At 35.7% G+C, this 25,096-nt stretch overlaps 1 long non-coding RNA gene across 1 annotated transcript; it reads left to right on the top strand.

Annotated features, from left to right (window-relative positions):
• The first annotated feature begins 18,911 nt into the window (after positions 1–18,911).
• LOC137397005 (uncharacterized) lies at positions 18,912–24,132 on the top strand. The gene is made up of 3 exons (XR_010978694.1): positions 18,912–18,982; positions 19,896–20,000; positions 24,067–24,132. It is a non-coding gene; the product is annotated as an uncharacterized lncRNA (long non-coding RNA).
• Positions 24,133–25,096: the final 964 nt, after the last annotated feature.

The following is a 25,096-nucleotide window of genomic DNA, read 5'->3' as shown; positions in this document are numbered from 1 at the left end:
TATCAAGAGCTTCAATGGTATTTCTTGGTGAAAATTAGATATCATAATTTCATATCCAACGTAAGCCAGTGACAATCCACTTGTAAGACTTGCCTATGCGGAGCAATTCACTTGAGTTTTCCACAACTTGGAAATTTTAGGAGCACTGCTACTAATTATGCATGGACATTGAGATCATAAAAGTTTTGAAATATTTTGCAGATTTTCTTAAATGAAAATATATTGTAAAACTACATTGGTAATTTTTAAATTTTTTTCAAAAACTTTTCTGTTAAATTGATTTCAGTGAAGTAAAATCTTTTACAAAAATCTAACGCGCTTGTGTAAATTTCAAAATGAAATAATGATTTCATAATGAAATTGTAGCTTGTTTGTTCATAAGATTTTGAAAGTATTGTTTGTTGATGTTGTAACTATTATTGGTAGACATACAAAATCTGGAAGCACCTTAAGGTAATTAAAATTTAGCTATTTGATTCTCATCTTTAGAAACGATGTGTTTATATGTTTCAGCATCAATTTTATAATCACCATTGATTGACATACAGTAAGTTGGAGATTGCGTATTGTTAATATTTCTCTGTTGTAAACTCAACTCATTTGTCCAAAACCTAGTACATGAGAATGATTGCTTGACTACTTCTGGCCATTAATCTAAACCAAGGATGAGAGTCCTGGTATAACTTTAATTATTTATGTCTCACACTTTGTCTGACATCATTGTTTTATTTGAGAGATCAAATTATAATCCTTGATATTGACTGCTACTCATTGCAAAGCAATTATGGCATCAGTAACTACACGCCGTTAATACTTTGTTTCAATATAATTTGTATTGTGCACATTTTTCACTTTATCTCTTCTAGCAAATATCTTCTTTATAAATTTCCTCACTGGAAACGCTTTGCTCATAGGTTTATCATCTACTTACGGTTCCAAAAACTCAATTGTTTTGAGATTTCAGTTCCCCAATGTAAAGCATCAGTATTTGCAACAGCAGAAAAAATACCAAATTAGTTGTTGCTTTAGAGAACGTATCAAGAAGCCAGGTTTCAGTTACATCGTTGGTTGCTTGATTGACTCTGGGTGTGATTCTCGTTTAGGGTGCGAGAGGTCCTTGGTTCAAATCCTGGTGAAGCTGAATAATATTTTTTAGATTGATATGAACCGAAACTTTTAATATGCTTTCTTGTTGCTTTCGAGACACTGACCAAATGCTAGAGTTTTTTATATTTTTCATAGCACTAGGAGTCTTGTGTACATTTCTAGCTTTGAATGTAAGAGGTCCTGGGTTCGAATCCTGGTCGAGCCGGTCAAGCTTTATTAAGACTGGGTTCCCCCAACATGTCAAACTAACAATCATTTCAAGATTATTATCTTCATTCAGTTACTCATATTTGTACAAAAAAATTAATTATATCTTTCATGTCTATTTTGAATTAGAATTGGATAGAACTGAAAAGAAGGACCTTTTATTTTTTTGACATAACTACAGTCAAACATGGATAACTCGAACTTCAAGGGACCGAGCAAAAGTGTTCGAATTATCAGAGCGTTCAAGTTATCAGAGCACTGTCACAAGTCCATGTATTTACTTATTTATTAGTAGATACATGTACATATGCAAACTATAATATAAATCAAAAGCACAAATGGCTTGTTTCAAATTAAATGCTTCTAATGTAAAGTTTAAAACGTTTTTATCAAAAAGTATAGAGATTTTTCTATCACTTGAGATTGGTTTGTTGTTTGAGGTGATGTTATTGCCAGGACGTTTTTTTAGATTGACATTGGCAAAAATTGATCGTTGTTGAAATGCTCAAAAGAAAAGACATCTTTTTCTTTTGAGCGTTTTACCCACGATCAATTTTGCCGATTTTTCTTGAAGTTTATGCAACTTCAAGAAAAAGTTACCAAAGAAAAATCCCTTACTTTACCTGGGATTCGTTAAGAGCAACACTCCGAGGCAGTTCAATTAAAAGTTTTACGAGGTTTAACGGTACATTGTATATCACTCACACTTTTTGAATAGATACTTATTGAATGTACACACGTATTCTGTGTTTAGGTCAAACGATGAATAGTTTTTTCAGCTAAGACAACGTATACGTTTAATAAAAACAATTTTAAGACGTTTTAAACATTCAACATTCCGACGTTGATTCAACACGGAATCAACGTCGGAAAACTATTCGTCACGGGCTAGCCGGGTCACGCACTCAAGGATTTTCGCCACGCACATACAAAACAACATGCTGTTTTTGTTTGGTATGTGCGTGGCGAAAATCCTTGCGCGCGTGACCCGGCAAGCCCGTGCTATTAATCGTATAGCAGTATAAATCAAATTTCACCAAACCTTTAGAAAAGTCGTTGACAAAATTATTTTGCCGATGGTTGTAATAACAACGCTTATGAATTACGAAAAGATGAAGTTTACCTCTATGGCTTTGAATAAAGTGATTTTCTAAAGCGATAACAACCGTTTCGGTAGCCATTGGGCAAAAAAACAGTTCGAATTAACAGTGTTGAGTTCGAGTTATCTATAGCAATATATCATTACGTGGGAACGGACCAAAGAAACCGTTCGAATTAACCATGTTTTCGAGCTATCCGTGGCCGAGTTATCCATGTTTGACTGTATGTTATATTCCTTTAAGATATCATTAATTTCTGACACGGTAATTACTTTAACAATTAAAGAATGGCACGTGAATGAATGCCCTCAAAACATTTTCTGCATACATTAAAGGCTTTTCTAACAGAACAGCTACTCAGCTATCATAGCCTGCCAACATTAACTATAACTATTAAGATCTTAAGCTAAGGTTTTTAATGAAGCACGGCATATGTACACTTATCTGCTAATCAACAAGGGCTACCTGACTCTGTCACTGCGTATACTAATAAAAAAGCTACCACTATTTTATATACAGTAGGCTATGTGACTAAACACTGAATGTTACAGACGCGTACCTATACACTCTGATAAAAATGATTTCAAATTATTTTTTGCTTTCATATTTTTCATGAAGGAAATCATCTACCCTTTGTGCTTATTTTTTATATAGGTATGAATTCAATCTTAACAAGTTGACAACTTTAGGGTACATCATATTTTTGAAACTTTTCAGAAGGGTCTTGATAGACTATATTGTCCTTGAATCTTTTGCTAAATTTGGGTTGTTGGAAAATTGAGAAAGTTTTAAAGAAAGTAGCAGAACTATTAGTCTAAATAAACTATTTTATTTAGACTGGCCACATAAATTAACTACATGAAATTTAATTGTGCTCTTGACTTTGTTAGTTTTGCTGAGTTCTTCTCATTTTTCAATCATATTACAAGGTATTCTAAATTGTTGGTATTTTCTTAAAAAAATGGTTCTAGCCTTTTAGACTATGAATAAATCAGGTTTTTGATTGCATCATTATTGGTCTGATGGTCAAGAGATATCATTCTTGTTGAGGGTGCAAAAGGGTGCAGGCTCATATCCCATTTGGCACATCATTATTTTTTTGTAAAAGTCTCAAAATCTGTTATAATATATGCTTTGCTTCTCTGGAGAAATTATTAGTTAGTGAAGTCTTGCTTGCATTAATTGATAACTTGATGGTATAAGAAATGATTCTCATTTTGAGTGTGAGAGGTCCCGGGTTCAAATCCTGATCAATAATATAGTAATAACACTAAAATATTGGTATAAATGATGGGATTTGTAGCTTGATAGTTTAAGGGTATTATTTTGCTACATGGTTACTAAAGGTCCTGGGTTGAAATCCCAATGAAACCAAAAAAGGCTTATAAGAAGTATTTGAAAGTACAGTCAAACATGGATAACTCGGCCACGGATAGCTCGAAAACATGGTTAATTCGAACGGTTTCTTTGGTCCGTTCCCACGTAATGATATATTGCTATAGATAACTCGAACTCAACACTGTTAATTCGAACTGTTTTTTGCCCAACGGCTACCGAAACGGTTGTTATCGCTTTAGAAAATCACTTTATTCAAAGCCATAGAGGTAAACCTCATCTTTTCGTAATTCATAAGCATTGTTATTACCACCATCGGCAAAATAATCTTGTCAACGACTTTTCTAAAGGTTTGGTCAAATTTGGATTTATACTGCTATACGATTAATAGCACGGGCTTGCCGGGTCACGCGCGCAAGGATTTTCGCCACGCACATACCAAACAAAAACAGCATGTTGTTTTGTATGTGCGTGGCGAAAATTATTGAGTGCGTGACCCGGCTAGCCCGTGACGAAAAGTTTTCCGACGTTGATTCCGTGTTGAATCAACGTCGGAATGTTGAATGTTTAAAACGTCTTAAAATTGTTTTTATTAAACGTATACGTTGTCATAGCTAAAAAACTATTCATCGTTTGACCTAAACACAGAATACGTGTGTACATTCAATAAGTATCCATTCAAAAAGCGTGAGTGATATACAATGTACCGTTAAACCTCGTAAAACTTTTAATTGAACTGCCTCGGAGTGTTGCTCTTAACGAATCCCAGGTAAAGTAAGGGATTTTTCTTTGGTAACTTTTTCTTGAAGTTGCATAAACTTCAAGAAAACTCGGCAAAATTGATCGTGGGTAAAACGCTCAAAAGAAAACGATGTCTTTTCTTTTGAGCATTTCAACAACGATCAATTTTTGCCAATGTCAATCTAAAAAAACGTCCTGGCAATAACATCACCTCAAACAACAAACCAATCTCAAGTGATAGAAAAATCTCTATACTTTTTGATAAAAAACGTTTTAAACTTTACATTAGAAGCATTTAATTTGAAACAAGCCATTTGTGCTTTTGATTTATATTATAGTTTGCATATGTACATGTATCTACTAATAATAAAAGTAAATACATGGACTTGTGACAGTGCTCTGATAACTTGAATGCTCTGATAATTCGAACACTTTTGCTCGGTCCCGTGAAGTTCGAGTTATCCATATTTGACTGTATGTTTCAATCTTCAAGTATCTTTTGTTGTTGCTATGGAAACACAACCAATCACTTGGAGTTTGTTTACAATCTTTAGATATCTGATTAATTAAGGCTTGATGATCTAAGGAAGGTGTGTTTGGCAAGTAATTTTTATCAGGGGCCACATGAGAAACTTGGATTGTTTCAGAGAGCCGTCAACCTTTGATGGCAATTGGATTGTAAAATATTCTCAATCGAAACTTTTGAATATATTACTGATAATAAAAAGGGTATAGCACTCTACCAATATTTATATTAGGTTATGTGAAATTGTTGTAAGTCATTATTGCACTGTTATATTAATTATTCAAATTTAGTCTAAATTGGGCTACCGAATAGCTTTACATATACACAATTTGGAGTCGTGTGCACTCAGTAAAAGAGGGATAAAATAAACTTGGCCATGACTAAATTGGCAATGATAATGAACTTACACAGTTTTTTAGATTTCATCAGAAAAAAACAGTATTTTTCTCTCATTTACAATTGTTGTTGATGTATGAGATGATCTGATTACCAAAATGTTTCAAGATTAAAATTGATAGAAATTGATCGTGATTAAAACGCTCGGAGATTTCATAATATCATGACTTTTTATAAACGAAAACAGATAAATAATCATTTAGTAGCTATTATCTCTGCTCACATAGACACAAGGTTAGATAATTGTGATAGTTTTCAGTGGCGGTAGTTGAACAAGAATGATTTGTGTTTTTGTGACCTGTCCTGTATTCATTCTTACTGCTGCAATATTAGTTTGTGAACAAGAGGCTATATCTAGATTGGTAGCATCAATAAGTCAATGCATTCAGTGTCCTGCAGGTTGTATCTGGGTCAAAACATTACTGGTTCCTTCAGCCAACTGTGGAATAATTTTTCATCTTAATCACAACAACGTGTTTTGAACCAATCAGGACGCAGCAGGACTCGGAGTGGTCGATGAGACGCAGCGCTGAGTGATAAACAGGGATGAATAGTCTCCGCCTCCTATACTTTGAGGACGCAGCTAGCTGTTGTGGGCTCGATGTGATTGGCTGAAGCTTTCTTTCTGATTTCAAGACAATAGCCTTCTTCTGCTGTTAGTGGGAACGTAACTGCGGATCTACGAGAAGTAATGTATATTATCGATTTTGGAGTAACGGCTGTATTCAGGGGTGAGATTTAACAATGTAACATTTTCACTCTGTTGTATTTAGTGCATGAATCCGATTGCTAATAAACAGTCTACATAAGGATTAGTGGTGATCTAAGAGCTTTCCCCTTTATTACAAAATTCCACAATGTTTAAAAACTGAAATGCAAGGATATATCCCAGCACACTGTAGTTCTCTACAAGCTCAATCAAAGTAATAATTGTTGTCTTGTTTATTTAAAACAAAAGGAGACAGTATAAGATAGCCTTGAACTTATCTTCAATTTGCGAGTCTACTAAATAAAAAGTCAGTTCAAAACCTTGGACCATGCATACTAATTTTACTGATAAAATGGCAGGTGTAGCGTTTTGCCTGTTTTTCATATTTAAATAGTTTTATTCTGTTAATCTTTTCACACCAGTGGCAACAATAATGAAATAACTATTCATCTGGTTAACTAGGATGTGACAAAACAGTGCATATAGAACATGTTGACATTTTTTTACCACTGTCATGCAGCATGCTCTGAGTCCTATCTAACTAGTGGATGCCTGGCTGTGCCAGGCATTCCCTAGTTATAGCAATTTATTTGCAAATATTTTCAATGCATTGCGAATATTTGCAAGTAAATTCTTGCAAATTACTACACTAGTTGGACATTTTTCATGTTATCAGTATATGCCAGCTTGATATGTGTGAAAACTTAGTACTGGAATTGTTCTGCTCTCAGTAATTGTTCAAATCCAATGAAGGTTAGCATATTGAAAAAGTTCAAACAGCGGCTTGCATATTTTTTAAACATTCAGACACAATTTATGAAAAGAAAAGTTGTTTTTTATTATGAGCTGGCATACTTGAAGCTTTAGATGGCACGAGCCACTCATCGATTTTAAGCTTTTCGTGTAACTCACATAAAATTACCAATATTATACACATAAAGCTAGGTAATGCAGATTAAATTGCCTGTTACAGTCATCGTCTGTCACTAAAAGTTTGTATCATTGTTGCTAGTCTTTATTTACGATGGTTTGGATATTTTGTCATTTTACAATTTTTTCCACTGTTGCATGGAGCTCGTAAGTTGTACCAAAGACTAAATGGCCAACTATCCACAAATTTATGCTATAACATATAGAGTACCCGGGTGAAGGACAAGAGTTGCCCTTTAAACTAGCAATTGTAAATGGCGTATAGAATAGGTGACAGGCTTTAGACTAGTTTCTGTTCATAAATAAAAATATCAGAGAGAATTGCTATTTTTACAGTTTGTGACAGACTGCACAACTATAAACACTCTCAAATTAATCTACATGTTGACAGGCCATGCCAATATTGATAGACTTTTACAAGTATGTCTGAGTGTTTCTCAAATGTTAAAAGATCTGAAACAAGTTTTGTATTATTACATTAACAAGTTTTCGCTTGTCTATCCATTTTTATGTTACAAATTAAAATATCTGTCCATGCTACTTGTGAATTTTTACACACAAATTTGAAATCAATTAGTTTTCAATAGCTTTTGTCTAGAATGACTGTTAAAATTATGAATGTTGAACAGTCATTCTAAAAGAGGAATATTTACTTATTAGTCTATAGAGTGAATACGGTATATTGGAAATCGACGACGAAATATATTGGAGTCGGAGGCAATCACATGCGTAAAAGCATGTGATTGTCTCCGACTCCAATATATTTTGTATTGTATATTTGTGTATGAGTCGACAACGATCGCTCATTTTCCTTTCAAGTCAGCGGAAATCACGTGCATCCGATTTGACGATGATTCAGTGCTTTTGCAATGGATTTGGCTGCAACCACTCGCTTTCGGGTTGATGGCGATCGCGCGCTTTCACCTTCAAGTTGATGACAATCACGCGCTCTCTCAGTCGAGTCGCGCGCCTTCGACTCGACGACAATCACACATTGGCTTATCCGAGTCGACATCAATCGCGTACTTTTGATAGTGTTGACACTTTTGTTACCATAAACTAAAAATCTATAACAACTTTATATGTTAAAATAAAATTTGTAGTTTTTCTATTTTCGCATAGGTGTTATTTCTGTCTGTAGAAATGGCCTTCCTGGATATATACAGCCATAGTAGATATCTAAGAAACTTCTGTTCACCAGAAAGTATCTGTAAACCATGAAGCTACAACGGGTAGATGACAACCTGATCTAGTCGAAACCAACGTTATCAGTACAGGTGGGTCAGACGTTGATGCTGCGTCCTATGGGAAAAATTGTTACCATATGCAGTAAAACCTCAACATGTGAGCCTGATTGATACATTTCAAGGCCGAGCTCCTATGTGAATTTTCTAGTATTTCAAATCAATTTGTCTGGTATAACATAAAAATATACTAATTAATCTGTTTCCACCCTTTCAAACCAAATATCCAAAGACATGATGAGAGTCGTATTACATTTAAAAGTACTTTTGTTGTTATAATTCGCTACCTACGAAGTAACAATTACCTAACTAGTGGTTATGATATGCAACAAACTAACAGTGTTATGTAGCAGTACATAGCATAGTCTATACAGTACATGTAAGTAGCATACTGTATGGAGTTCTTACCTACGAGACAGACATAGGGGCTAATAGTGTTTTGAAATAGACATGACAGCGACACGTTTGGTACGTTTCAATTTTGTGACACTAAGTAACGTAAATTATCCTTAAACTTACCTTGCAATAACTTTGACTTCTATATCCACATTTGAAATAACTTTTAATTTTTCGCTTCACTAAAACATTTTAATTTTGTTTTTATTTTTTCATCAGATTTGACATTCGTCTCGCTTTCATTTTTGGCTGCCGAATAATTTTTGGCTGCCTTTGTTAAAACCTTTAAACAGATCCGATAAATCAGGCCAAGTGATGCTATATTCTCGCAAGTGACCTCCCATATTCTAGTCAAGTCTAAAACCATTTCCTACGCTTGTATCTTAAATTTCTCATACGTTGAAACACTCGTGTGTCGAGGTATAACTGTATACTCAGGTTTGCACGGATCTCACGCATAAGTCAATAAGTATTTTTGAAACAAAATTTACGTTATAGTTATTACTTTTGCATTAGCCGACTCTAATATTTTAGAATGTTCTAGAATAATTATATTTTAAATCTGAATCAAATTCTGTTATTACCGAACAAAAAGAAACTTTCAAAATTTAAACTTTTCCCTTTCAGCCCAATAAACAGAGTTCCTCGACACGTCTTGAACAAGCATTGGTATAACACACGATATTATTTGTGTAATGGCTGCTCACTGCAACTGGAGTTGTACAGTAGTACAGCAAAGCGTTTCAGTATGGCAAATAACTTCATGGTGTGGTATCAACAGGTTTTACGGAATACGTAATTACGTCACGCTAAAGAAAATAATTTAGTAGCAAAAGAGTTACTACTTTATCACTATTAACTATTCCATATTGTATATTCCTTTTTATACTCTAAGCTGTAATTACCAACCGTAGAAAGCTCCTAAAGAAAACCTCTCTTCTTGGCTACATGCCAATTGACCTAGTTAATCAGTGGCCAATAAAGATAGATGTTGTTGCAGTAGCGGTGGCTAGCTTGAGAAGACGTTATGTCAGACACAATGTCTCAGCTGGTAACAGAAGCTTCTGTTGCTCTCAACATACATTTTAACCACTTCACTTCTGTGCTAAATTTGAAAAAAGAAATTATGTAATTATCCATTTATAACATTATGTTTCCATATTTGCTGTTAATATGCAAGTTTATATTGTCCGTAAAAAAGAAACTGTAAAAACTTCATATATTGAAAGCGTTCCGCTAAGCGAGACAGACGTGTGCTGCTATGATCTCTAGTGTAGAGTTCCTCATCGTTTTAACAGATTACTCATGTTAATCCGCAGCATATTAATTCCATTGAATTATCATACAGCAACTCAAACCGTGCGCAGTCTCACATTCGTATCATGGAATCAATTATGAGAGTTGATATGATGCTATTGGAAACTCCAAACACAGTAATAGTCCTTATCTTTTGAGTTTCACTTCAAGAACAAAAACATAGGCTATTGTCAATTTCACAGAATATTTTGTGCTGATATCATATTCAATTTCGTATATGTCATAACAGTAAAAGTGTTCAAACCAATTTAAAATTTACATTTACAATTTTTAAATGTGACAATTGGTTTCTACAACAACGTTCCATTTAATTACATTAAAGCTATGGGCTGTCATGGGCAATGGTCTGATGTATCTGCTGTAGGAATCCATAAGCAAGCATTATGCCCAATCTCATCAATGATCTTAGTTTTTAACTTGTCCTGACTGTTCGCCAATGTTCTATAAATAGACTAGGATGACTACCGTACTTTTTGGACTACAAGCCGCACCCCTATACCCTACAGGATGAAAATATTAGTTGGTCATAAAAATTCGCGATTTCGCGAACAGTCAATTCCGCGAATTATTAAATTCCGTGAATAGTTAGTTCTATTTTTAATCACAAGGGAGAATAACTACTGCATCAAATTGAAAACTAGTCGCTAGGCTATTTTTTAATATAAATACTAAACGTAGTTGAGTTCAAAAACATTTTTAAAATCCTTGACTGGGCTTTGAGCTAACACCATTGCCAATGCATCACATTTATTTACAAAATTATTCAAGGTTGTCGCAAGATATGCAGAACGGCGTCATAGCGAAAATAGCCACTAGGCAGAAGTACTAATTGTAGCCAAGTTCCAAAACTTCTTTAAAATCGTCGCCGAGCTTCGAGTTTTATTGCTATTGCAGCAAACTTTACAAAATTATTCAAGGTTTTTACAAGTTGTTCGGCATGGCTTCATCATCGCAAAAAGCTCTCGTAGTCTTTTTACATTGAAATCAACTCCATCAATCTCTAATACCGTAGTTGAGGACAATCATGATTCTGATCTGGACATTATGGTATGTATTTGATTTGCAGTGTAGATACGTTTTTCCATAATTAACTGCATTAGTTAATTCTTTTGTTTAAAAACTGATCGCTTTCATTAAATACTTCAGCTATTGTTTTTGTACTTCCTTGACACTTGTTAATATTTTTTCTTTTTTTGTGTTTACTGCAGATTGAAAATGAAACAACCTACTCCGATTACGAAAACTAGAGACAAGTAGTAATATTCATCAAGGCAGAAATATTGGCAGAGAAGCAACCAGTCAACTTAGACCCCTTCATCGACAACAACTCCTTGATATCGCTGCAGCAAACATGATTAAATTATATATTTTATTTCATGTATAGATATATTATAATTTATTACAAACTTGAGTGTACAATTAAAATACTTCAAATACGAATAAAATTTTACAAACGATGAATAGAGTAAATAGAAACAGTTTAGTCATTATGGCGGTTATCTATTACTAGACGTAATAGAGTTAACTTTTCCTAGAGAGTGGCAGTTTTCAGCCGCGAATAAATTCATCCGTGAATATGCATGAAAAGACAATTTTCGCGAAATATAACTCCGCGAACAAATTCATCCTGTAGGGTATAAGCCGCATCTGCTTTATTTAAAAAAAGATAATAAAACAATGCATAGGCCGCACCTTTGTATTGGCTACATGCCAATTGACCTAGTTGGCCAGCAGCCAATAGGAATAGATACTGTTGTAGTAGTATTTGCTGGCTTGAGAAGACGTCATGTCAGACACAATGTCTCAGCTGGTAACAGAACCTTCTGTTGATCACAGCATACATTGTAAATAAAAAACTTGTGGATGTCCATTTATATCACTAAATTTCCATGACTCAGTGGTCCTCGAGTTTGTATCATTCGCAAGATTGAAGTGGCAAAAAACTGCGAGTCAAGTTAATTTTGCTACTCGCAAGTTTTTGACGAATGTTTCATGTGGGGGTCCTACCACACAAAGTTGTCGTCAGAATAGTCACTTTTAAAATCACTGTTGTCACTTTTAAAATCACTGTCGTCACTTTTAAAATCACTGTCACCTTTTTCAAGTTGGCAACCAAATCAACTTTTTTCTTCACATTCGTTATTTTAATACAAATATCTATTCTGGTGGCACTGGGTTGCGTTAAAAATCTGAAACTCGCTCAGTTTGAACTTTTGCTAACCAAAAGCATGGCTCAACCAGCGACCTTCACAAACTTATTAGTGATGTTTGGGAGCGTTGCCGATTACTCCGCGAAAGGTGACAGCCGTGTTAGGTTTTTAGGGCTATATTTCTTGCACTGAAAATAGACCGAGATTGTCTTTAATAATCACTGTCAGTCACAGACTTGGAAACGGATTTGCTGTCAATGTCGTGGCATTTCGTTGCTTTAATTTTTTGGCAGTCTATAAATGCTGGGCCAGATGCTTCAAACCAAAACTTGACCAAACTCGGTTGACCGTGGTGATTTATGAACAAATAAAAAGTTAGTTAAGGTACGGCTACATGTAACAAAATTTCTGTTGGTTCTAACCAAAATCACGAAATGATTGAAACACAGAATTATTCTGCGCTGCTAGAATCGTGCTAGCGAGCACGATTCCAGCAGCTTTTGCAATTAGAGAGAGACGTATGATGACGTCCAACAGACGTATAATGACACACAATAAAAGTATAAGTGCAATTCAACATAGTACACACGATGCAACTGCTTAGATTGCGTTATTGAATGTATTTATTGTTTGGACGCTATAGCTACAAATTGTTTATTTTTTAATTATATTTCCTTTTTAGCAGCAAAAGTTTTGCGGTAGAAAATGTTGACATCTCTAGCGCAATCAAGTCGGTTGCATCGTATTTACTATGGTAACTTTCTGTAATATTTTTCTTGTGTGTCGCATTATGTTCTCGGACTACATATAACTTAAAATTTGCTAGAGTCGTGCTCGATAACCAGCAATAGCGCGACCTAAACAGTTACATCGTGTGTTCTATGTTGAAATACTTATGTATTTTTATTGTGTGTCGCGATATATGTCTTGGACTATACTAATTGCTAAAGCTGCTAGAATCGTGCTCGCTAATAATTTGTTTAATCTGTTAATTAAAAGCGTTTCGTCGACGAACTCGGTGGGCATGCACAGCTCAAATAATTCTTTGAATTTCGACCGATTAATTCTGCGTTTTTCGTGATTTCGGTCAGAACTCAGAACCGACGAAAAATTTGTTACGTGCAGCCGTACCTTTAGTAATCCTACTTACAAAATCATCGTCACCTCGTCACCGACATTGAAAAATGGTCGTCTCGTCTGTCACTTTTTAAATATCCCTGTCGTCGGGTCGTCAGAATCGTCCCAAAACATGGGAGGACCCCCTCATGTTGTGAAGGATGGAAGTGGCACCTAAAAATGATGTGCGAGAAAATGCAACGCAAGCTATTTTATTTTAAACATTTTTGTACTTAAGTTCCAATTTTAAATATCTGCTGTGAAGTGAGACAAAAGTATGCCGCTATGACCTCTGGTACCCAGGGCTGATACTCCCCCCTAAAAGGCCCATTAGGTTCGGCCCAAAATCACGTTTTAGGGGGAGTTTTCAGACTGGGGCACTGTCAGTGAATTTGCTAATTTAGGGGGAAGGGGGGTTTCCACAGCCAAGCAAGTAAAAGGGTTCAGAATAATATACTCACTACTCAATATACTCAGACTGAATAATATGATCTTTCTATCATTGATATTCATTATGTTTTCCTTAGTAAATGAAAATGTTTTGCAGGCATAGCAACATTTTGTTTTGTGGTACTGACGCTAGTGGGCAGAGCGACTATTATGTCGCCACACGAACGGTTTTTATAAATTGATTTATGGTTAGCTAATTGCCTTTTTTGTTTAATTTTTTACCAATAGTAAACTACAATATATTGGTCTTTGTTAGCAATAAAAAATAAGCTGTTTGCAGAAGAAAAAAACGATCATTTTTGCAATACTAAACAAACGAAAAATCCGAAATAAAATCGTATTTAAATAAAATTGGGAATTTTGTTTGTAGTTTTTTCTGCTTTATTAATGCATGAATCATATTGGATGTTTAGCGGGGCGTGAAACCTGGGTGCCCTCTAGGGAACTCCCAGTGTTTAAGGGGTGTATTTCAAATTGACCAACCAGGTGATTGGGCGTACAATATGCAAGTCTGGGCCTATCCAGGTGTGTGGTTCTTTCAGAGTTTCTGCCCTGGGCTCTGGTATAGATAGAATTCTTCATCTTTGGCGATCCTCATCAATATTGGCAATATTAAAGTAGGCTATGTTGCTTTGGCCAACTTTGTCGTATCCCACTGAGTTTAAGATAGTGATTTTCAGCTTTTTCTTCAGCTGTAGAAATGTTCCTATAAGTGTTCAATTTGTTTTCAACCGGATTGTTGAATATTGAACCCTGTCCGTCTTTGTCAATGTGTGTCAGTAACCCTCGCAACTTGTCCAACGATCCAAAGTTTTTAAACCTTTATTGAATAAATCTTAATAAGTTCATAATACAATGATATTTGGTGAAACACTAGTAAAAATGTTGGGCAACCCAAAGCAAAGGTCATCAAACAGAAAAAAGCAGTATTTCCCCATTATTCGGGCTAAAACTATAAAAATTTGTACGGTTTTAAAAACTCATAAAATATCTACAATAGCACCATATCTATCGAGTGAGCGTTCTTCGTCATTACATTGCTCAAAATACTATCTACTTTTCAATTTTTGGAAATTTTTACTTAGACACTTCTAGCCAGTCATGACAAAGCAGAAGTAAATATTAAGCACTCCAAGTACATACACCAGTGTTTATCACTAAAGTCGGCTGCAGTGAATTCAAAGTCAGCAAATTCTATCCATGTTCCTCCAATGTACTTTAGCCTTTACTCAACTTGCATGACTTCCCTTTGTGATGTGCATGATGATATTAGAATACTATCCAACTAGCCTGATTTTTCTAAACTGGTAGAACATTAATTACTACTTGATTAATTCTCAATTTAATACTTTTAATTCTGTTGAATTTAGTTTATCTGGCAGTACTCTGCTCGAAAAAGTAAGTTTTAACAAAAAAGTCTGTTAAGATAATGTTTAAAAGGAAATTCCTCAGCCATCTCTCTTTGCTGTTATACATAGTGTTTTACCTGTAGACTTTTTAGTTGATATTTTGGGTCGACCTCTGTTATTTCCATAGAAACACAATAGTCACAATACCATGAATGTGTCCTGCAGATTTTCTCAAGTAAAACTCACTTGCATAGCTGATTATGTGTGCTGTTGAATTTCTTACATGTTTGTAAAATTTTAACAATGACGATTAGTGAATTATTCTTTTGTACTGCTCGATGATGAGATGTTGCAGTGATTTCCTATGTTCATTGTTTGTAGGTACAGGAGTGCAGTGATAGGAATGTCTCACCTCTGCTCCACATCTGGTTGTATTCACCTTGATCTCTACTATTACTTTCATGGATTGTTTTGACACGGACTGGAGGTGAGTGAAAATCTCATGGATATATTAGCAGTATGAGGCTTACACTCCCCATCTCACTAGTAGTAGCCTTTTCAACTAGGTATGGCTACTGATTTTGGCACTAGTCCAAACATCGTGTGCCAGCCTTCTATAAATAGCCTTGGATGAGTAATTTACTAAAGGTCCGGCCACACGTAACGAATTATTCGTTCAATCTGACCGAATCCACGAATTTCACAGAGTTCACAGATTTATTCTGCCGAATATCATAGATTCGTCTGAGCTGTGCATGCACACCGAATTCGTTAACGAAACGCGTTTAATTGGCTAACCAATTTTTTTAGCGAGCACGATTCTAGTAGCTTTGACAAGTGGTATAGTCCAAGACACGTACGACGACACACAATAAAAGTATGACCGCGATATGACTTGATACATACGATGCAACTGCCTATATGCGCTAGAGATAGCGACTGTTTTTGCGACGGAGCTTTTGCAGTATAAAAAGAAATTATTATTATTGAAAAAGAAATAATTCATAGCTTCTAAAACATATAAAAGAAAATTTTGGATACACGATGAGAAGTTCCTGTCATGGTGAACCAACGAGAGAGAACCAACAATAGCGCATATAGGCCGTGGCATCGTATGTATCAAGTCATATCGCGGTCATACTTTTATTGTGGGTCGTCGTACGTGTCTTGGACTATACCACTTGTCAAAGCTACTAGAACCGTGCTCGCTAAAAAAAATTGGTTAGCCATTTAAAAGAGTTTCGTTAACGAATTCGGTGTGCATGCACAGCTCAGACGAATCTATGATATTCGGCAGAATAAATCTGTGAATTCTGTGAAATTCGTGGATTCGGTCAGATTGAACGAATAATTCGTTACGTGTGGCCGGACCTTAAGTCTCCATACAGTGATAGTGTGGGGACACCTGGGTGAGCCACTGAGGAAGTCTATGCTGTGCCTATGAGCAGATATGTTTCCATAGGGTGCTGTAGTTGGTTGTAGTAGAGTGATTGTTGTGTGAGGCCTCATGGCAATGTATGTCTACATATGAAGTAACAGAAAAACAAGGCCTTATCACACTGCACAGGTGTGGCTAGTTTTTTGAGTTCAAGAAAACAAATAACGCTATCGTTTGTTGTAGTGTGACCGAATCGCAGACCCCATTTGCTCATAGAAAAATATCTATCAGAAATATCTTGGCCCAAAGTTCAACAGTTTTAATTTAAACCACCAACAGTAAGTTTAAGACAATGCTTTCAATTTTTTTCTCTCAAATTGAAAATGAAGCAGCAATATTGTTCTGTGATTTCTGAGTAAAATAAAAACTGACTTCTTTCTTTGTTCTGGATGATAGACTAATATCCTAAGAATATGTTGGCATAATTTTGGTGGTCTCTGTTTACTCTGCAATCCGTGATCAATGTTTGTGTAGGTACTAAGGTGAGCCGTTATAAAGCCTATATATGCCAGGCAGACTTGTCAACCTGGTGAAATGCAAAGAGGAAGAGGTTACCCTCTAAAGCCTGTTTCCCATATCGATTGCGAGACTCCAGCAGTAACTTGCGCAGCAAAACATTTGCGACGTTAGGCTCGTGGCATATGTTCACATCTAAGCTGCATCGCTAAACATAATCGCATAATCAAATAAAAATTTTGCTTGCCATGCCGTTTCTATAATGGTGACCTTCACCCGTACGGTGCATTTCGGGAAGAATTTTCCTGCAGCCTTTTGCGAAATTTGAACAGCGCTAAACTATTGTGACACTGCCGGCAACTACCGGTGGTCCTCAGCGGTACCCGGCGCGTATGTTCCCATTTCATCGCTAATAGCCTGCGGTGCTCTTGCTGGAGCTTTGCGACGTATATGGGAACCAGGCTTATAGCCTCGCGCTAGCAGAAAAGTATTTAAATAGGGACATAGGCAAGTTAACATTGTAATTCAGCTCCATCATTATGCTCAAGTGTATTACAAAAATATAAAAACAAATCACGGAATTGCAACAAACTGAACAGAACAACCTGAAATGTTCTACTTTTCAGTTCTGCAAAAAACATTGTATCATATCCGTAGTGATGAACATAACGTTATCACAAAACTCAAAAGTTTACTTTAAATGATTTTAGTAATTAGACAGGGATGCTATATCATCTCTACAATTGAGTCTGCGCTGATTTGAGATGAGGTAGCTGCTCCTCCTCGATGTTTCAAGTTGTGGGTCTTAGTTGACTTTTAAGAATTTTCAGTAGGTCAGCTTTCAACTCTGTTTCAAAGCAGGTAAAAAAGTTTATTTTGGTCGCTATCATAGCATTCACTGTTTCAGAACATAGGTCAGCCCTAGCCTCGGTATGTATTTTTTAAGCATAGAAAAAGCACGCTCCGCTGCTGCATTACTGTGAGGTATGCAGAGGATGGCCCTCATTAAAGTTGTCAGCAAGGGGTAACGCTCTAATGCCATAGCACCCCAAAACTACGCTTTGCAAAAATTACCGGATGGTAATTCTATGCACAAAGCCATAAGAACGTGTCTTTGGCGATACAGCGAGTCTTTCGTTATCATTAGATTACGTGCATTCCGTTAATGCGACAACGACTGATAAATAAATGGTTCGGTATTTTATCCTATAGCACAAATCATAAATCCAGGAGTTTTCCGAGACATCTTATTTTTGCGGGAGGGTAATCTTAATTCTATGATGGTCTCAAAAAATCCTGGAGATTGGACAGCTCGGATGCCAGGTCATCTAAAACCTAATGTGTAATTAGATAATGATGTATGGTGATCACAGTGTAATTAGCATGGTTAGAATTTTTGTGAAATATTTATTTTTTATTAACTTTTATGCGTAATTATACATTATATTGGCTTGTGTATTAAAGAAAACTGGTCTCATTTCATATAGCAATTGTAGAGTTTAGCCTGCATACAGCGACTCTTACCTCCGGGCATTTTCCATGTAATTGACAAGCTTTTTTGTAAACGTTGTTGCTGTGGAAACTTGCTACATTACCTGCTTTGGAAGAGAACTGAAAAGGATGGTGTATCACAAAACGGAAACTTTAAACTTTTAAACTTTATAAAATGTTTAAATGGGAAATGACAATCGAGTTCCTGCAGAAGCTTCCAATGGAGAACTTAAAATTAACTTATTTTAGCATAATTATTTCAACAGGTGCCTGTGTTTGTTTTATAAGTCAAAAATGTGCTGCATTTGGTGATGATGGCGGTTGTCTTCTCTCGGCTCAATGCGATTGCAATAACTGTCAACAGGCAAACAACTCCAAGTTTTAGCTTTGAACTTGTGACAATATTCAACACATTGAAACAGTAGAATTTAACACTTGTTCTCTGTGCTGATTTGTAGATTCAACTATAACTACTAAGTCCACTCGTAGACTCACTTCAATGTCAACCACTACTGTCTCTTACAGTAAGTATGGCTGCCTATTTTAGTCAGATGTTTATATCTGTGGTCAATCGCGGTGCTTGTTTTACACACATGAATCTATTCATAGTTTTGTAGCTTTAGGGTTTTTATCATAATAGAGCTATTTATAGTCTTTTAGCTTTAGTGGTTCCTTCATATAGCTAAAAGACTAAAAATAGCTCTATAGAGCTATTTTTAGTCTTTTAGCTTTAGAGTTTCTATCATAGAACTATTCATAGTCTTTTAGCATTAGGGTTTCTATCATAGAACTATTTATAGTCTTTTAGTATTAGGGGTTCCTTCATAGAGCTATTTATAGTATTTTAAGTTCAGAATTTCTATCATAGAGCTATTTATAGTATTTTAGTTTTAGAGTTTCTATCATAGAGCTATTCATAGTCTTTAGCTTTAGGGTTTCTACCATAGATAGTTTCTACCATAGCTTTCTACCATAGCTAGTTGGATAGTAGAATACTATCCAACTAGCCTGATCCTTCTAAACTGGTAAAACATTAATTAATTTTTAGTTTAATACTTTTAATTTTGTAGAATTTAGCTCGTCTGGTAGTATTCTGCTGGAAAAGGTAAATTTTAACAAAAAGTTTAGTTAAGATAATGTTTAAAAGGAAATTCCTCAGCCATCTCTCTTTGTTGTTATGCATAGTATTTTACCTGTAGACTTTTTAGTTGATAATTTGGGTAGACCTCTGCTATTTCCATAGAAACACAATAGTCACAATACCATGAATGTGTCCTGCAGATTTTCTCAAGTCAAACTCACTTGCATAGCTGATTCTGTGTGTTGTTGAATTCCTTACATATTTGTAAAATTTTAACAGTGAGGCTTAGTGAATTATTCTTTTGTATTGCTCGATGATGAGATGGTGCAGTGATTTCCTATGTTCATTGTTTGTAGGTACAGGAGTGCAGTGATAGGAATGTCTCACCTCTGCTCCACATCTGGTTGTATTCACTTTGATCTCTACTATTACTTTTATGGATGTTTTGGCACGGATTGGAGGTGAGTGAAGATATCATGGATATGTTAGCAGTTTGAGGCTTACACTCCCATCTCACTAGTAGTAGCCTTTTCAACTAGGTATGGCAACTGACTTTGGCACTAGTCCAAACAACGTGTGCCAGCCTTCTATAAATAGCCTTGGATGAGTAATTTACTAAGTCTCCATACAGGAATAGTGTAGGAACACCGGGTGTGACAGTGCAGAAGGCTATGCTGTGCCTACTAGCAGATTTTTCCATAGGAGGCTGTAGTAGGGTGATGGTTGTGTAGGTCTCATTGCAATGCATGTCTACGTATGAAGTGACAGAAAAACAAGGCCTTTTCACACTGCACAGGTGTGACTAGTTTTTTGAGTTCGAGAAAACTGCCTGCAAACAAATAACGCTATCGTTTGTTATAGTGTGACCCAATCGCCCACCCAGACCTGCCAACCCAAGAGTGGGGCAATGCGTGAGATTTGGTTTTGGGGCAATTGATGTATCAATGATAGTATATATAAAATTGTGGAAATTGGGGCAAAAATCTCACGCCTTTCTCACGCATTTACATTTTTTTTTGGGTGATTGCATGAGTCTCACGCCCAATGCGTGAGAGTTGGCAGGTATGCGCAGACCCCAATTTAATAGTTTAATTTAATCAAAATGTCTAATAGAAACATATCTATCAGAAATATCTTGGGCCCAAAGTGAAACAAATTTACTTTAAAACCACCAACAATAAGTTTAAGACATTGCATTCAATTTTTTTCTTTAATTGAAAATGAAACGGCGATTTTGTTTTGTGAATTCTTAGTAAAACAACAATTTACTTCTTTGTTCTGAATGATAGACTAATATCCTAAAAATGTGTTGGCATAATTTTGGTGAAATCTGTGTACTCTGTGATTCGTGATCAACGTTTGTGTAGGTACTAAGGTGAGCCGTTATAAAGTCTACATACCTTAGGACACTTATGTATTCGCGGCATCTAACTTTCGCGTTTTCGCGGTGTAATCCTCTCGTGAAAATTTAATGAGCGAAACTAAACTATCATAACGAACGAGCAAAAACGCGAAGTTAAATAGCTTTGTTCGTTGATATCCACAATAAAATCGTAATATTAGAAATGCAGGCAACTTTCGTCTGTGGTTAGGATAATTGGGAAATTTCTGGTAAACTCATTATAGCTAATACACCAACTGAGCAGCATGGCAAAGCAATATCAGTTTAGTCACCGAATTTGTAACTGATGAGGATGAAAGTCTGGCAGGTGAAGTCGTAAAATTGAAGAATAATTATTGCAGTGATGAATTTTATTACTATCCAAAAACAATATCAACCCTCATCAGGTCCAACCACATTATCTCTTTCACTGCCAATCATGTACAAATTCGTTACCGGCCTAGTGCCAGCCATTTTACCGAAATTGCCGATATTGCTTCATGATATGTATACAGTATTTTTCAAGTTCTACTTTAATTATCTGTATAATCACGAAAATCTAAATTGTCTGTTATGTCATCAACAACTAATTACCTGTTTTATGACTCGCGCGGGGTAGTTAATGAACTCACAGAAAAATGTTCGTTTCTAGATTAGAAATTCTCAAACAAAAGTTTAAAAATGCTTCGTTGTTTTAGGCTGATTTTATAGAGAAATCTTCGGACAGCACAGTCAATTTCATAAAACACTTAAAGACCGTGGGTTATGTGGTCAACAAATAATAAAATCAGGTTACCAGACAATTGCTGAGAAAGTCAGAAAATGTGTTTATGTCAGTGGCCCCTAGAAAACGCATAAATGCGTTTATGGCAGCGTAAGGGTTATACAGTTTTGGTTGTGAAGTTGGTTGTTACCTATCTATTTTCTTCTTGGGATTCGAGTGTGAAAGTCACGGCGGGAGGGACCTAGACGTCATTGATAGTCTAAGAACAATTTGGCAGCAAGTGATCAAATTGAATTGTCGATCTCACCCACACATTTCAACCTGTGGTTTACAAATACAAACTATTCCCGAATTTTTTTCTTATTAGTGAACTGGACCTGAGAAATGAAATGTTTTTTCCACTGCATTTATTTTCACACCACTATATTTTCGCACTCATCAGAGCCGCGAAATTAAGTTGCAGCGAAATTTTACTCTGTGTGCTACTCACGAAACTAAATACTAGCGAAATATAAGTGTCCTAGGGTAGGCCAGGCGGACCTGTCAACCTGGCGCAATGCAAATGAGGGAGAAATTTGCCTCTAAAGCCTGGTTCCCATATTGGTGGGGAGACTCAGCCAGTAACTTGCGCAGCAAGACGCTTGCGACGTCAGGCTCGGCAGCATATGTTCACATATAAGCTGCATCGCTAAATATAATCGCGTAGTCAAATAAAATGTTCACTCGCTATGCCATTTTTATAATGGTGACCTTTACCGGTACAGTGCATTTCAGGAAGGATTTTCCTGCAGCCTTTAACGAAATTTAAACAGCGCTAAACTATTGCAATGCCGCGGCAACTACAGGTCGTCCTCACCGGTACCCGGGGGCATAGGTTCCCATTTCATCGTTAATAGCCTGCGGTGCTGTCGCTGGTGCTATGCCGCGTATATTTTAACCATGCTTGTAGCCTCGCGCTTGCAGAAAATTATTTAAATAGGGAATTTTTAACATTGTAGCAAGTTAACATTGTATTTCAGCTCCAAAATTATGCTTAAGTGAAATACAAAAATACAAAAACAAACCACGAGCAATTTCGACAAACCTAATGTTCTACATTTCAGTTTTGCAAAAAAAACATTGTACCATATCCGTAGTAATGAACATAACGTAATCACAAAACTCTCAAAGGTTTACTGTAAATGATTTTAGTAATTAGACGGGGATGTTATATCATCTCAACATTTGAGTCTGCGCTGATGTGAGATGAGGTAGCTGCTCCTCCTCGATGTTTCAAGTTGTGGGTCTTGATCGGCTTTTAAGACTTTTGAGTAGGTCAGCCTTCAACTCTGTTTCAAAGCAGCAGGTAGAAAAGTTTATTTTGGTGGCTATCATAGCATTTACTGTTTCAGAACATGGGTCAGCCCTAGCCTCAGTATGTATTTTTTAAACATAGAAAAAACACGCTCTGTTGCTGCATTACTGTGAGGTATGCAGAGGATGGCCCTCATTAAAGTCGTCAGTAAGGGGTAACGCTCTAATGCCAAAGCACCCCAAAACTACGCTTTGCAAAAATTACCGAATGGTAATTCTATGCACAAAGCCATAAGAACGTGTCTTTGGCGATACAGCGAGTCTTTCGTTATCATTAGATTACGTGCATTCTGTTAATGCTACAGCGACTGATAAATAAATGGTTCGGTGTTTTATCCTAGATCACAAAACATAAATCCGGGAGTTATCCAAACGTCTTATTTTTGCGGGAGGGCAATCTTAATTCTATGATGGTCTCAAAAAATCCTGGAGATTTGACAGCTCTGATGCCAGGTCATCTAAAACCTAATGTGTAAGTAGATAATGATGTATGGTGATCACAGTGTAATTAGCATGGTTACAATTTTTGTGAAATTTTAATTTTTTTAGTAACTTTTATGCGTAATTATAATTATACTGGCTCGTGTATTAAAGAAAACTGGTCTCATTTCATATAGCAATTGTAGAGTTTAGCCTGCATACAGCGACTCTTACCTCCGGGCATTTTATTATGTAATTGACAAGCTTTTTTGTAAACGTTGTTGCTCTAGAAACTTGCTACATTACCTGCTTCGGAAGAGAACTGAATAGGGCGGTGTATCACAAAACGGAAAAGAGCTTTATAAAATGTTTAAATGGGAAATGACAATCAAGTTCCTGCAGAAGCTTCCAATGGAGAACTTATAATTGACTTATTTTAGCCTGATTATTTCAACAGGTGCCTGTGTTTGTTTTATGAGTCAAAAATGTGCAGCATTTGATGATGGTGGCGGTTGTCTTCTCTCGGCTTAATGCGATTGCAATAACTGTCAACAGGAAAACAACTCCAAGTTTTAGCTTTGAACTTGTGACAGTATTCAACGCATTAAAATAGTAGAATTTAACACTTGTTCTCTGTGCTGATTTGTAGATTCAACTATAACTACTAAGTCCACTTGTAGACTCACTTCAATGTCAACCACTACTCTTGCTTACAGTAAGTATGGCTGCCTATTTTAGTCAGACGTTTATTATCTGTGGTCAATCGCGGTGCTTGTTTTACACACATGAATCTATTCATAGTTTTGTAGCTTTAGGGTTTCTATCATAGAGCTATTTATAGTATTTTAGCTTTAGGGTTTCTATCATAGAGCTATTTATAGTCTTATAGCTTTAGTGTTTCAATCATAGAACTATTCATCATATTTCAGCTTCAGGGTTTCTATCATAGAACTATTCATAGTCTTTTAGCTTTATGGTTTCTATCATAGAACTGTTATAGTCTTTTAGCTATTTGAGTTCAATCAAAGAGCTATTTATAGTATTTTAGCTTTAGGGTTTCTATCATAGAGCTATTTATAGTCTTATAGCTTTAGTGTTTCAATCATAGAACTATTCATCATATTTCAGCTTCAGGGTTTCTATCATCGAACTATTCATAGTCTTTTAGCTTGAAGGTTTTCTATCATAGAACTATTTATAATAATTTAAGTTCAGAATTTTTATCATAGAGCTATTTATAGTATTTTAGCTTTAGTGTTTCTATCATATAACTATTTATAGTCTTTTAGCTTGAAGGTTTTCTATCATAGAGCTATTTATAGTATTTTAGCTTTAGGGTTTCTATCATAGAGCTATTTATAGTCTTATAGCTTTAGTGTTTCAATCATAGAACTATTCATCATATTTCAGCTTCAGGGTTTCTATCATAGAACTATTCATAGTCTTTTAGCTTTATGGTTTCTATCATAGAACTTTTATAGTCTTTTAGCTATTTGAGTTCAATCATAGAGCTATTTATAGTATTTTAGCTTTAGGGTTTCTATCATAGAGCTATTTATAGTCTTATAGCTTTAGTGTTTCAATCATAGAACTATTCATCATATTTCAGCTTCAGGGTTTCTATCATCGAACTATTCATAGTCTTTTAGCTTGAAGGTTTTCTATCATAGAACTATTTA

This window comes from Watersipora subatra, chromosome 5, assembly GCF_963576615.1.
Source record: "Watersipora subatra chromosome 5, tzWatSuba1.1, whole genome shotgun sequence".
Classification (NCBI taxonomy): domain Eukaryota; kingdom Metazoa; phylum Bryozoa; class Gymnolaemata; order Cheilostomatida; family Watersiporidae; genus Watersipora; species Watersipora subatra.
This window is presented reverse-complemented; position numbering and strand designations above follow the sequence as displayed.